Source organism: Ascaphus truei, chromosome 19, assembly GCF_040206685.1.
Source record: "Ascaphus truei isolate aAscTru1 chromosome 19, aAscTru1.hap1, whole genome shotgun sequence".
Classification (NCBI taxonomy): Eukaryota; Metazoa; Chordata; class Amphibia; order Anura; family Ascaphidae; genus Ascaphus; species Ascaphus truei.
This window is the reverse complement of record NC_134501.1, coordinates 36,436,188-36,449,467: the sequence shown is the minus strand read 5'-3', so window position 1 is coordinate 36,449,467 and position 13,280 is coordinate 36,436,188.

Here is a 13,280-nt window from a genome sequence, read left to right as displayed (position 1 = left end):
TTCCGCTGCTGCAGGTGTTATACCTTCCAGGCACGCCTCCCGCTGCTGCGGGTGTGTCGGTGTTATACCTTCCAGGCACGCCCTCCGCTGCTGCAGGTGTGTGGTGTTATACCTTCCAGGCAGCTCCTCCGCTGCTGCGGGGTGTTATACCTTCCAGGCACGCCTCCGCTGCTGCAGGTGTGTGGTGTTATACCTTCCAGGCACGCCTCCGCTGCTGCGGGTGTGTGGTGTTATACCTTCCAGGCAACGCGCTCCGCTGCTGCGGGTGTAATACCTTCCAGGCACGCCTCCGCTGCTGCGAGGTGTTATACCTTCCAGGCACGCCTCCGCTGCTGCGGGTGTGTGGTGTTATACCTTCCAGGCACGCCTCCGCTGCTGCGGGTGTGTGGTGTTATACCTTCCAGGCACGCCTCCGCTGCTGCGGGTGTTATACCTTCCAGGCACGCCTCCGCTGCTGCGGGTGTGTGGGTGTTATACCTTCCAGGCACGCCTCCGCTGCTGCGGGTGTGTGGTGTTATACCTTCCAGGCACGCCTCCGCTGCTGCGGGTCGTGTGGTGTTATACCTTCCAGGCACGCCTCCGCTGCTGCGGGTGTTATACCCTTCCAGGCACGCCCCCGCTGCTGCGGGTGTGTGGTGTTATACCTTCCAGGCACGCCTCCGCTGCTGCGGGTGTGTGGTGTTATACCTTCCAGGCACGCCTCCGCTACTGCGGGGTGTTATACCTTCCAGGCACGCCTCCGCTGCTGCGGGTGTGTGGTGTTATACCTTCCAGGCACGCCTCCGCTGCTGCGGGTGTGTGTGGTGTTATACCTTCCAGGCACGCCTCCGCTGCTGCGGGTGTGTGGTGTTATACCTTCCAGGCACGCCTCCTGCTGCTGCGGGTGTTATACCTTCCAGGCACGCCTCCGCTGCTGCGGGTGTGTGGTGTTATACCTTCCAGGCACGCCTCCGCTGCTGCAGGTGTGTGGTGTTATACCTTCCAGGCACGCCTCCGCTGCTGCGGGTGTGTGGTGTTATACCTTCCAGGCACGCCTCCGCTGCTGCGGGTGTGTGGTGTTATACCTTCCAGGCACGCCTCCGCTGCTGCGGGTGTGTGGTGTTTTACCTTCCAGGCACGCCTCTGCTGCTGCGGGTGTTATACCTTCCAGGCACGCCTCCGCTGCTGCGGGTGTGTGGTGTTATACCTTCCAGGCACGCCTCCGCTGCTGCGGGTGTGTGGTGTTATACCTTCCAGGCACGCCTCCGCTGCTGCAGGTGTGTGGTGTTATACCTTCCAGGCACGCCTCCGCTGCTGCGGGTGTTATACCTTCCAGGCACGCCTCCGCTGCTGCAGGGTGTGTGGTGTTATACCTTCCAGGCACGCCTCCGCTGCTGCAGGTGTGTGGTGTTATACCTTCCAGGCACGCCTCCGCTGCTGCAGGTGTGTGGTGTTATACCTTCCAGGCACGCCTCCGCTGCTGCGGGTGTGTGGTGTTATACCTTCCAGGCACGCCTCCGCTACTGCGGGTGTGTGTGGTGTTATACCTTCCAGGCACGCCTCCGCTGCTGCAGGTGTTATACCTTCCAGGCACGCCTCCGCTGCTGCGGGTGTGTGGTGTTATACCTTCCAGGCACGCCTCCGCTGCTGCAGGTGTGTGGTGTTATACCTTCCAGGCACGCCTCCGCTGCTGCGGGTGTTATACCTTCCAGGCACGCCTCCGCTGCTGCAGGTGTGTGGTGTTATACCTTCCAGGCACGCCTCCGCTGCTGCGGGTGTGTGGTGTTATACCTTCCAGGCACGCCTCCGCTGCTGCGGGTGTAATACCTTCCAGGCACGCCTCCGCTGCTGCGGGTGTTATACCTTCCAGGCACGCCTCCGCTACTGCGGGTGTTATACCTTCCAGGCACGCCTCCGCTGCTGCGGGTGTGGGGTGTTATACCTTCCAGGCACGCCTCCGCTGCTGCGGGTGTGTGGTGTTATACCTTCCAGGCACGCCTCCCGCTGCTGCGGGTGTTATACCTTCCAGGCACGCCCCCCGCTGCTGCGGGTGTGTGGTGTTATACCTTCCAGGCACGCCTCCGCTGCTGCGGGGTGTGTGGTGTTATACCTTCCAGGCACGCCTCCGCTACTGCGGGGTGTTATACCTTCCAGGCACGCCTCCGCTGCTGCGGGTGTGTGTGGTGTTATACCTTCCAGGCACGCCTCCGCTGCTGCGGGTGTGTGGTGTTATACCTTCCAGGCACGCCTCCGCTGCTGCGGGTGTGTGGTGTTATACCTTCCAGGCACGCCTCTGCTGCTGCGGGTGTTATACCTTCCAGGCACGCCTCCGCTGCTGCGGGTGTGTGGTGTTATACCTTCCAGGCACGCCTCCGCTGCTTGCAGGTGTGTGGTGTTATACCTTCCAGGCACGCCTCCGCTGCTGCGGGTGTGTGGTGTTATACCTTCCAGGCACGCCTCCGCTGCTGCGGGTGTGTGGTGTTATACCTTCCAGGCACGCCTCCGCTGCTGCGGGTGTGTGGTGTTATACCTTCCAGGCACGCCTCTGCTGCTGCGGGTGTTATACCTTCCAGGCACGCCTCCGCTGCTGCGGGTGTGTGGTGTTATACCTTCCAGGCACGCCTCCGCTGCTGCGGGTGTGTGGTGTTATACCTTCCAGGCACGCCTCCGCTGCTGCGGGTGTGTGGTGTTATACCTTCCAGGCACGCCTCCGCTGCTGCGGGTGTGTGGTGTTATACCTTCCAGGCACGCCTCCGCTGCTGCGGGTGTGTGGTGTTATACCTTCCAGGCACGCCTCCGCTACTGCGGGTGTTATACCTTCCAGGCACGCCTCCGCTGCTGCGGGTTGTGGGGTGTTATACCTTCCAGGCACGCCTCCGCTGCTGCGGGTGTTATACCTCCCAGGCACGCCTCCGCTGCTGCGGGTGTGTGGTGTTATACCTTCCAGGCACGCCTCCGCTGCTGCGGGTGTTATACCTTCCAGGCACGCCTCCACTGCTGCAGGTGTGTGGTGTTATACCTTCCAGGCACGCCTCCGCTGCTGCGGGTGTTATACCTTCCAGGCACGCCTCCGCTACTGCGGGTGTGTGGTGTTATACCTTCCAGGCACGCCTCCGCTGCTGCGGGTGTTATACCTTCCAGGCACGCCTCCGCTGCTGCGGGTGTGTGGTGTTATACCTTCCAGGCACGCCTCCGCTGCTGCGGGTGTGTGGTGTTATACCTTCCAGGCACGCCTCCGCTGCTGCGGGTGTTATACCTTCCAGGCACGCCTCCGCTGCTGCGGGTGTTATACCTTCCAGGCACGCCTCCGCTGCTGCGGGTGTGGGGTGTTATACCTTCCAGGCACGCCTCCGCTGCTGCGGGTGTGTGGTGTTATACCTTCCAGGCACGCCTCCGCTGCTGCGGGTGTTATACCTTCCAGGCACGCCTCCGCTGCTGCAGGTGTGTGGTGTTATACCTTCCAGGCACGCCTCTGCTGCTGCGGGTGTGTGGTGTTATACCTTCCAGGCACGCCTCCGCTGCTGCGGGTGTGTGGTGTTATACCTTCCAGGCACGCCTCCGCTGCTGCGGGTGTTATACCTTCCAGGCACGCCTCCGCTGCTGCGGGTGTGTGGTGTTATACCTTCCAGGCACGCCTCCGCTGCTGCGGGTGTGTGGTGTTATACCTTCCAGGCACGCCTCCGCTGCTGCGGGTGTTATACCTTCCAGGCACGCCTCCGCTGCTGCGGGTGTGTGGTGTTCTACCTTCCAGGCACGCCTCCGCTGCTGCGGGTGTTATACCTCCCAGGCACGCCTCCGCTGCTGCGGGTGTTATACCTCCCAGGCACGCCTCCGCTGCTGCGGGTGTTATACCTTCCAGGCACGCCTCCGCTGCTGCGGGTGTTATACCTTCCAGGCACGCCTCCGCTGCTGCGGGTGTTATACCTTCCAGGCACGCCTCCGCTGCTGCGGGTGTTATACCTTCCCACCTCAGTGCCGGGGTCTTGTCTTGTTTGTGGGCAGCGCGGGCGTTACACCCACAGCCTGTCCAGCATTTAATAGCTACAGCACCGTCCCATCCTGTATCGTACCTTGTGTTTGGTCTCTTTTATAACCTTAAATGTTTTCTTCTTTTTCCCTTTTTGTAACTGGGAAGCTCTGTGAGTCCTTTTGGGAGAAAATGTAACACAATGGTGCCTACTTTTTTGATTGGGATTACACGCTGGAAGATTTACTGATGTAACCAATAATTTGACATTCTTTGAGGGCCACGTGGCTATTGGATTCTATACTGAAACTTTGTGTTTATTTTGTGATTCAAATGTGATTTCCTGGCAGCCTGTCTATGCCGCTGTCTCCTATATAACCATAACCATTCTATTTCCCTCGTTTTTGTTTCATTACTTTTCAATGTTACATGTGTATCCTGCAAAACTGATGAGGCATGTGTGTGTGTGTGTGTGTGTGTGTGTGTGTGTGTGTGTGTGTGTATCTATATATGACCAGAGGTGACCGACTCCAGTCCTCAAGGGCCACCAAAAGACAGGTTTAAAGAATATCCCTGCTTCAGCACAGGTGGCTCAATCAGCGATATCCTTAAAACCTAACCTGTTGGTGGCCCTTGAGGACTGGAGTTGGCTACTCCTGGTATACACTACTCCCCATAGTGTGTGCGTATGTATGTATGTATGTATGTATAGACACTACTCCCCATAGTGTGTGCGTATGTATGTATGTATGTATAGACACTACTCCCCATAGTGTGTGCGTGCGTATGTATGTATGTATGTATAGACACTACTCCCCATAGTGTGTGCGTATGTATGTATATAACCACTTTCTCATTCAAACACAGGAACGTATATAGATAGATATACACTTATTTATATAGCACAAACAATGTACACAGCACTTTACAAAAGAGACAATACATCTAAAATCAGACAATAGTAAAGGAAATACTTGCCTAAGAAGATCAATTTGTACCTTTCAGGCAAATATGCATCCTTGACTCATAGATTAAATATATGAATATTACATATACAGCATCAAGGATTCATCCCAAACTGAGAACCAAGATGTGTCATTCCTCAATTCAAGCCCCAAACTCACCCAGAGAGTGGCAGGGCAGCGCCCGTCACGGCGACTTAATGAGATCGCGTTCCCGAGTACAACCAGATTAAAATGAAAAACGGAGCACATTACATTCTGTTTCTACAATTATTATCAGTCTCCTGTAATATAAATATGCAAATCACTTTGCGTGAACTTTAGCATCCTTTGTCGAGGCAATTCATCTCTTTAAGGTATTAATTTAAGTTGTAAAAAGGGTCCATACATCAGCCCGTGTCATTTTGAAAACAAATATTAATCAATTTTACACTTTGAATCAACACTGTGCAGGCGTAATGTGCATTATTTGGGAAGTGTAGAGACATTTACATATTCACCCCAAGCTTAAGGAATCATATGATAAAGGCAGAACAAGACTCATCCGTGAAGACCTTATCATTTCTTGGGAACGCTATTAAAGCCTGCTTCTAGATTTGCAATGCATTGCTATGCAGATGAGGCATATATATGTGAGTGTGTGAAACCCCTATCTCAATAACCTTGAAAGCTTGTGATAGAGAAGGCGTGCTTATAAGCTTTCTTAACTACGCAACAAAGTATTTGATATAGTTCTGGTGACCTAGTGGCAGTGCCTAGGCACAGGCCTAAGGACCCCCAAGTTTAGGGGTCCCCATAAATTGGGCTGGGTGTCTGCCATACTCCCCCCTCCTCCTGTCGGCGCTGGGATCCAATTTCTGCCCGACCGGAGGAGTATGGGTGTAAGATAAAGGGGGGTGTCTCTCGCCTTCTCCGGAGCGGCCCTCCTCCTGCAGCGTTGTCAAGGTGACCCAACATCACATGGCGACGCATTGCCATGACGCTGCAAGGCCATAATACCGCGATGCTGTAGGATGAGGGCCGTCTCCAGGCAAGGCCATCAAAGGTTTGGTCTAGGGGTCCCAGAGGTTCTTAATCCGCCACTGCCTAGTAAATCAGCAAAACCAATGGGTTTTGGAACCTTAATTCAATATTGGGGTAACCTGTTAGTCCACTATTATTTTACTATATTATACTAATAAAAGCATTATTTTTAATATTATCATCATTACAACCATTGGGAGTGCTATAATTGGGGCCACCTTTTTAAACACCTATGCGCTTGATAGGTAATCTTTGTTAACCTGAACAAGTTATACACCATATTATCAAGAAACAATAGTTCAAAGAAGCAAATAGATAAATATTTTTGGGGATCGGACATTAACACGTTGGGGCGTATCAATTCTAGGCCACAAAAATTGCTCAAATAATGAGTTTTGGTTTCTTTGATACATTTGCAGCAATCGTTTGTCCTGACTTAGCCCCACTTTTGCATAGATATATTTGGCGATTCGAGTAAGCCCGCACTCTCCTTACTTGCTGAATATGTAATGCTCTGTTTTTCCTCCCCGTGCCATCTCTACTTAACGCAGCGTCCTGCAATCAGCTGCTTTCAAAATCCGTACAGTATGCGGCACATAGCGATGCAGGCACACAGCTAGAAGTACCACATTTCCAACACATGGCAGTGCATGTTTTCCAGCTATCTCTCACCGTTATTCTATGGTACATAGCATTGTACCTCCATGTCTCAATACTACCTATCAGAAATATATATATATATATATATATATATATATATATATAACATTTTGGTGATACTCTCCTTGTAAAAGACTTTGCTGATCATTTCTGGACTAATTGCATAAAATTGTGGGTTTTCCTTTGGACCAAATCTCCTGAAATCCACCGAATTTTACTTCTGTCCATATAACTTTTCCCTCGCCCATTAACAAATCTCCCGTGGGCCTCTTCTACCTTTATTGCAACTAACCACTCATCTGAAATGTGTTGTGAACATCCACCATTATTTTCTTGCAAAGTCTAGCCTTTAAAACCATCTCTGCCCCGTTGCACATGCATATTATTAGCATAGTGTAAAGTAGACAATCCATATCGGTTATACCATTACCTAAGGGAACTTTGAAACCAAATCTCTTGCCACAAAGCCAATAGAGTTATGACAGTAGCAGCCCAGGAGGAATCAACGCTGAATAAAACTGTCTCGGTCGCAGTTAAATGATGATAAAGTGATTTCTTTAGCTAGCAGTCAATGGAAATTGACATGGTCAACCCCCTACTAATAAACGGCTGAACCCTTTGCTACCAATGCAATATGGTGAACGTTTAATCTCAATGTACATCAAAATACATTTGCTGAAACATTTCTTCCCCCCCTTACTCCCTCTTTTTTAAATAAACAATAGAATGACAGCATTCTGGGACATCATTTCCCCGCTGTATGCCCGAACCTCGCAGGTGCGCCAAATTAACTCGACACATCAAAATACCTCGATTTTCCTTCTCCCCATGAAAATCGAATTTCCTCCTGCCTACGTCACGTCGGCCTAATAATAAAAAGACGCGGAGGTTTGAAGGATTCGTGTTAAAGAGGAGTGTGACTGGTTGCTTAAAACAATGTCACCGCTTTTTCTGACAGCCCCAGTGCGAAGCCTGCAAACCCGGCGCGTACAATGGGACAGCTGCACGCTAATAAATATGGAATGTTTCATTAAAAATATGGATAGTCATTTTTTTTTCCAGTTTTTCCTTTCTTTTTTTCTTTTGGGGAACGTATGCTAAGACAGAAGATGCGTTTTTTTTGGCTTCTGATCATCCTTATTGCTCGAACTAAATGTTTGCCTTGCCCAGCTGTTTGCTATTGTTCGTGTTGTATCAGCGCTAAGGGCTGGAGGAGGCGAATAAAAAGATATGCTTGCATTTGAAATGTGCCAGTCACTGCATTGTGAACGTAACAAAGGCTAATTGTCTGTGCTGGCAAACTTCGTCTTGGTAAAAGTCCAGTTTTTTGTTAAGAAAGCTATTGAGGCGTGCAATTTATTTCATACGCGCTCTGAAAAAAAAGTGTCTGATTTCCCCCTCCCCCTCTACAAAATAAAACAATGTTCTGCCGTTCATCTGTACTGGTCAGGCCCGGACTGATTGCTCAGTAAAGAGAAGAAATGATTATTTGAGGATAATTTAATGCTCGTCACTCATTAAATATAGCTGTGGTTGTATAGAAGGCATTGCAGATGCCTGAAACAGAGCTCTCTTGGTGAAACATACCCACTGTTTCAGAACCCTCTCTTAGTTCTGCTGCTGTGTGGTTCCTTGGTCTTAGTGGCCCGGATTACATCCGTGGCATCCTTACACTGCAGGGCGTCCCGATCTCTTTTTTTAACCCCCCCCCACCCCCCTCAACTTCCCTCTTCCCAAAGCAGCTGTTTTATCTTTGCTCCTCCCCCTCCCCCCTATATTTAGAGTTTGGGTCCCCCAATAAATGCCATATATTAGTCGTTGCTATGTGTCCCTTTCTTTCCCTCCTCTCTCTGCCACTCGATGTCCTGCTTTTCATATTTCTGTATCTCCCGGTGTGTGGGCGTCCCTCGGGTCACCATGAGCCCCCCTATATAAGGCTTCTGCACCTGCCCCTTTAGCTTGGGAAACACTGCAATATTATAACTGGAGTCAGGAAGACATGTATTTTAATTCCTTTCATTTGTATTTATTTTTATTTATTCCCCTTATGAGGTGTAATTGGCAAATATTTCACCGGGGTTTTTTATTTATTTTTTTATTTGACTTCTGGATCAATATAAATATTATTATAAATATTGGATGAGTAGCTCAGCCGATTACATTTAACATAGGTTGAATTCAACAGATGCATGTCCTATCAAGCTCGCCTACTGTGTAAGGTGTATACCTATAAATCACAATACAATTACGTTGCCATCTGCAAACGCACTTAATGTCCCTCCAGGACATGTTCTTTACACCATAATACTTTCATATAATCTTCCAGTGCATGCAAGTCTCCTAACATAGAGAAATTGGCAAAAGCGCTCCAATGCCAGGAAAGACAAAATGTGGTATAGCCAAGACCACTTCATCCAAAGGTAATTGTAATGAGTAATGATATTGATGGTAATATATAATGACCAAATGGGTACTATCTTCCTGAAGACAGGTGGTAGGTGGTGCAAGCCCACCCACAATCAGTCTCATTGGCAGGTTCCCCTGAATATTAGCAAGTACTCACATTTTTTATCCTTGCAGTGGTTGACAGGCTGTGCTGCTTCCAATGATGATATTGACCAGAAGTAAAACGATGTGCGGAGCACACAAGCCAAATGGAGCAGGAAGGACCCAAAGTCAAAAATGAGTAAAAGGGCACTTTAATGTGTCATGAGACCCATCCAACGCGTTTCGAACGTCACAGCGTTCTTTATCAAGGACATAAAGAATGCTGTGACGTTCGAAACGCGTTGGATGGGTCTCATGACACATTAAAGTGCCCTTTTACTAATTTTTGACTTTGGGTCCTTCCTGCTCCATTTGGCTTGTGCGCTTCGTTCATCGTTTTACTTCAAGTCTCCTAACATACCAATTAGATTGTTAGCTCTTCAAAATAATCACCTCCTTTCCTTAATGAACCCCTGCGCAGTAATCGTACTCATGTTCCTCCTTCTTGGGAAGATCTCAGATCCATTCATCTGAATTTAGAATCATTCTTCCCTATCAAGCATCATATTATATAGGACCCAGTGTTGACACTTTGGGCCAGAGCCATGGAGCCCCATTAAATCACGTCATGTTACTTAAATCAGTGACAGATGGTATATTCCAAGAGAGCTAACACGTATCCACAGAGCTAATTATGTGCAGAAACCGCAGCAGTTGTTTATCTGATCCGCATAGGCTTAACTTTACATTATTGTAGCATTACACCGCCCGACTCTTGCGTTCTGCTGAAGGATGTCTTCTGTGTAACCCTTTTGTATATAAATCCCTCTCCTGCCTAAAACCTTTCTCACTGACTGCCCCACACCCCTAGAATGCCTTTCCCCTCAATATCCGACTGGCCCCCTCTCTTTCCACCTTTAGGACCTTTCTTAAAACGCACCTCTGTAACAAAGCATATGAGTAGCTCCGTGGCTGATACTATACATCTCATACATTAACCTTGGCCCCCCGCAGACGCACTTACCAGAACACCCTCCTACTGTCTCTGTAGGTTCTACTTACTATTTAGATTGTAAGCTCTTTGGGGCAGGAACTCCTTTTCTACCTCGGGCAGCAGCAGCCACAGGGAACGGGGGCAGAGGGGGGGAAAGCGCCAAACAGCCAAGGCTGTCCCCGCTCCCACCTCCCTGCCCGCTCGGGCCGCGGTGATCGGGGGAGGAAACGGAGAAAGCCCCGCCCCGGCATCCTCCAGCCAATCACCTGCAGCCCGGCATATTAGAAGCCCAACCCCCTGAAATTAAAAAAAATACTCACCGGCTGGGCTGCCGCATCCTCGCCGCCACCACGCACCGCGTGCCGCCACCACGCACCGCCACCGCGCACCGCGTACCGCATCTACAGTGCAAAACAAACGGGACCAGGGAGAAAAACCGGGACATTGCCGGGACGGACTGGCAGCCGGGACAGCACAGAAAAAAACGGTACTCTCCCGGCAAAACCGGGACGCTTGGTCACCCTAATTATTAAATCACGTGTATTACTGCTGTGACGCGCTATGTACATAGATGGTGCTATATAAATAAAGATATACATACATAATGTTGTATTATCTTTCAAAAACATGACATTAATTATGTCCCAACAGACCTTTGTGGTAATAGGCTGTTAGGGAGAACGACTCCTAAGCACATAATTATCACTAACGGCCTTTGAAGATACACGTTAGGGCACTTAATGAATCTAGCCCTTATTTTTGATACACTTAACCCTGTATCTATCCTGCCCCTTTATTAAAACCCAAGCATTATTTCAATAATGCGATGTACAGGCATAAATATGTAATATTTCTAAACTGCGCATTGCTCGGCTGCTTCCAGAACTGAATCCCCCTCATTACTAGAGATGAGCTTTACACTCTTCTGCCCCCCCTTACATCTCAACCCTAATTTCTCGCTATGCACCATCCCGACTCTTGCGTTCTGCTCAAGGATGTCTTCTCTCTACCACTTTTGTATCTAAAGCCCTCTCCTGCCTTAAACCTTCCTCACTGACTGCCCCACACCTCTGGGATACCCTTCCCCTCAATAAGACCACCTTTAAGACCCACCTCAAAACACACTTGCTTAAGGAAGCTTATGAGTAGCTCCATGGCTGATAATTAACACCTCATACATTAACCTTGGCCCCTTGCAGACGCACTTACCAGAACACCCAACTGCTGTCTCTGTACGTCGTTCCTACCAATTAGATTGTAAGCTCTTCAGGGCAGTGATCCCTTTTCCTAAAAGTTACTTTTGTCTGAAGCGCTTCTCCCTTTATGTGTTATTTGTATTATTTGTTATTTATGCGATTTTCCCGTGTATTACTGCTGTGAAGCACCATGTACATTAATGGCGCTATATAAATAAAAAGAACAATAAGTAACAAAGCTGCACACCAATAGCAGATAGTCATATACTTGCAATGACCGGTGCTCCTGGTTCAGGGAAATCTGCCCGAGAATCCTGTGTTAGTGATAAAAATGATGATCCAGGGCATGCCAGAAAAAGTCCTCTTACAGGGACGAAACGTCTTACTTTGGTGCTGTTATGATACATTAAATCTTTTGGAAATCCGTTTGTGCCCTGGATCATCATTTTTATCGCTATATAAATAAAGACACACATACATATATGCCTGCATATATATACACATACATACAAACATACATACATAGGCAATTTTTATTCGTGGATTTGGATCCACATCAGATCGGCTGGTTCCTTTGATCCGCCGGTTTCCGCGGATTTGTCTAAAAAAGGGCGACAATTATACAATAAGTATAAGAATTAAAAATATTGCGTTATATCTCGCATACAAAAGTAGAAAGGCAGCGGGCGCTCATAAATTAAAGAAAACAATTTTTTTGGGAGGTTACATATTCCTCCTACACGTTTCAGTCCCAGCTGGCACTGAAACGCGTAGGAGGAATATGTAACCTCAAGAAAGACATTTTTCTTCTCTTCATTTCCTGAGTGCCCGCTGCCTACCTACTTCCAAATCTGTTTCAAAATCGGATCTTGTGCAGGATCAGACACCCGACAGCATGTGGTTCACCCCCATTATCCATTTGGGTACAGAGAGTACTAGGAGTGCAAGCTCTTACAAATCTTTCTCTGAGTTTATCTCACATACAAGCAGCAGTGAGGATGCATCCAGGGAGCTTAAATATCCCCCAATGCTCCATAGCTGTCCAATTCAAATCCGGCACAATGCCATTACTTTTTTTTAATGTAATTAGAAATATCAACGTAATAAAGTAGCTTTCTGATGTAGAAAAAGATGTCAAATATATTATTACAAAATAATATAAATATTGCAAGTAATTCAATGAAAAGTGCCCCCTGTATACCATTTGTTTTTTTTTACCGGATTGGAACCGGATGTTCTTTGGGGAGGAACCGCGCTATTTTCAGCTCTGGGAAATGTAGTTCCTGAGATACTTAACGACTAAGATATTGCCCATTTCAGTGCCATACCGGAGAATCAAAATGGCGATTTCAATCTCCCTCATCTAACAGGAAGTTGCAAATTCATCCTTTCGCGGCTTCCTGTTCCCCGGAACCAGCAGGCCGCTGGAGCTGGAAATTATACGGTTCCGCTGCGGGGACGCCCCGATTCCTATCCCATAGAAAAAGGGGATAATCATCATTTATTTTTAAAGTAAATACAGGCCTCCACTTAAGGTGGCATCGCAATACTTTACAGTCAGTTTGATAACAACTACAATCAAATACAATTATTTTGTTACACAAGAGTGAGACAGTAAAAGCCAGAGTTATAATAATACATGGCTACATTAAGTGAACAGAGGTTACAAATTCAATTTACAGCTATTTCAGGGACAGTCCGAGATATGATTATGGGCATAAGTAACATTTACAGACACAAGTAAAAATGTGTTACGAGAGGTAGGATAGGCCTGCAATGTGTTAGGAGAGGTAGGATAGGCCTGCAGTGTGTTAGGAGAGCTGGGATAGGCCTGCAATGTGTTAGGAGAGCTGGGATAGGCCTGCAATGTGTTAGGAGAGGTAGGATAGGCCTGCAATGTGTTAAGAGAGGTAGGATAGGCCTGCAATGTGTTAGGAGAGGTAGGATAGGCCTGCAATGTGTTAGGAGAGGTAGGATAGGCCTGCAATGTGTTAGAAGAGGTAGGATATTCC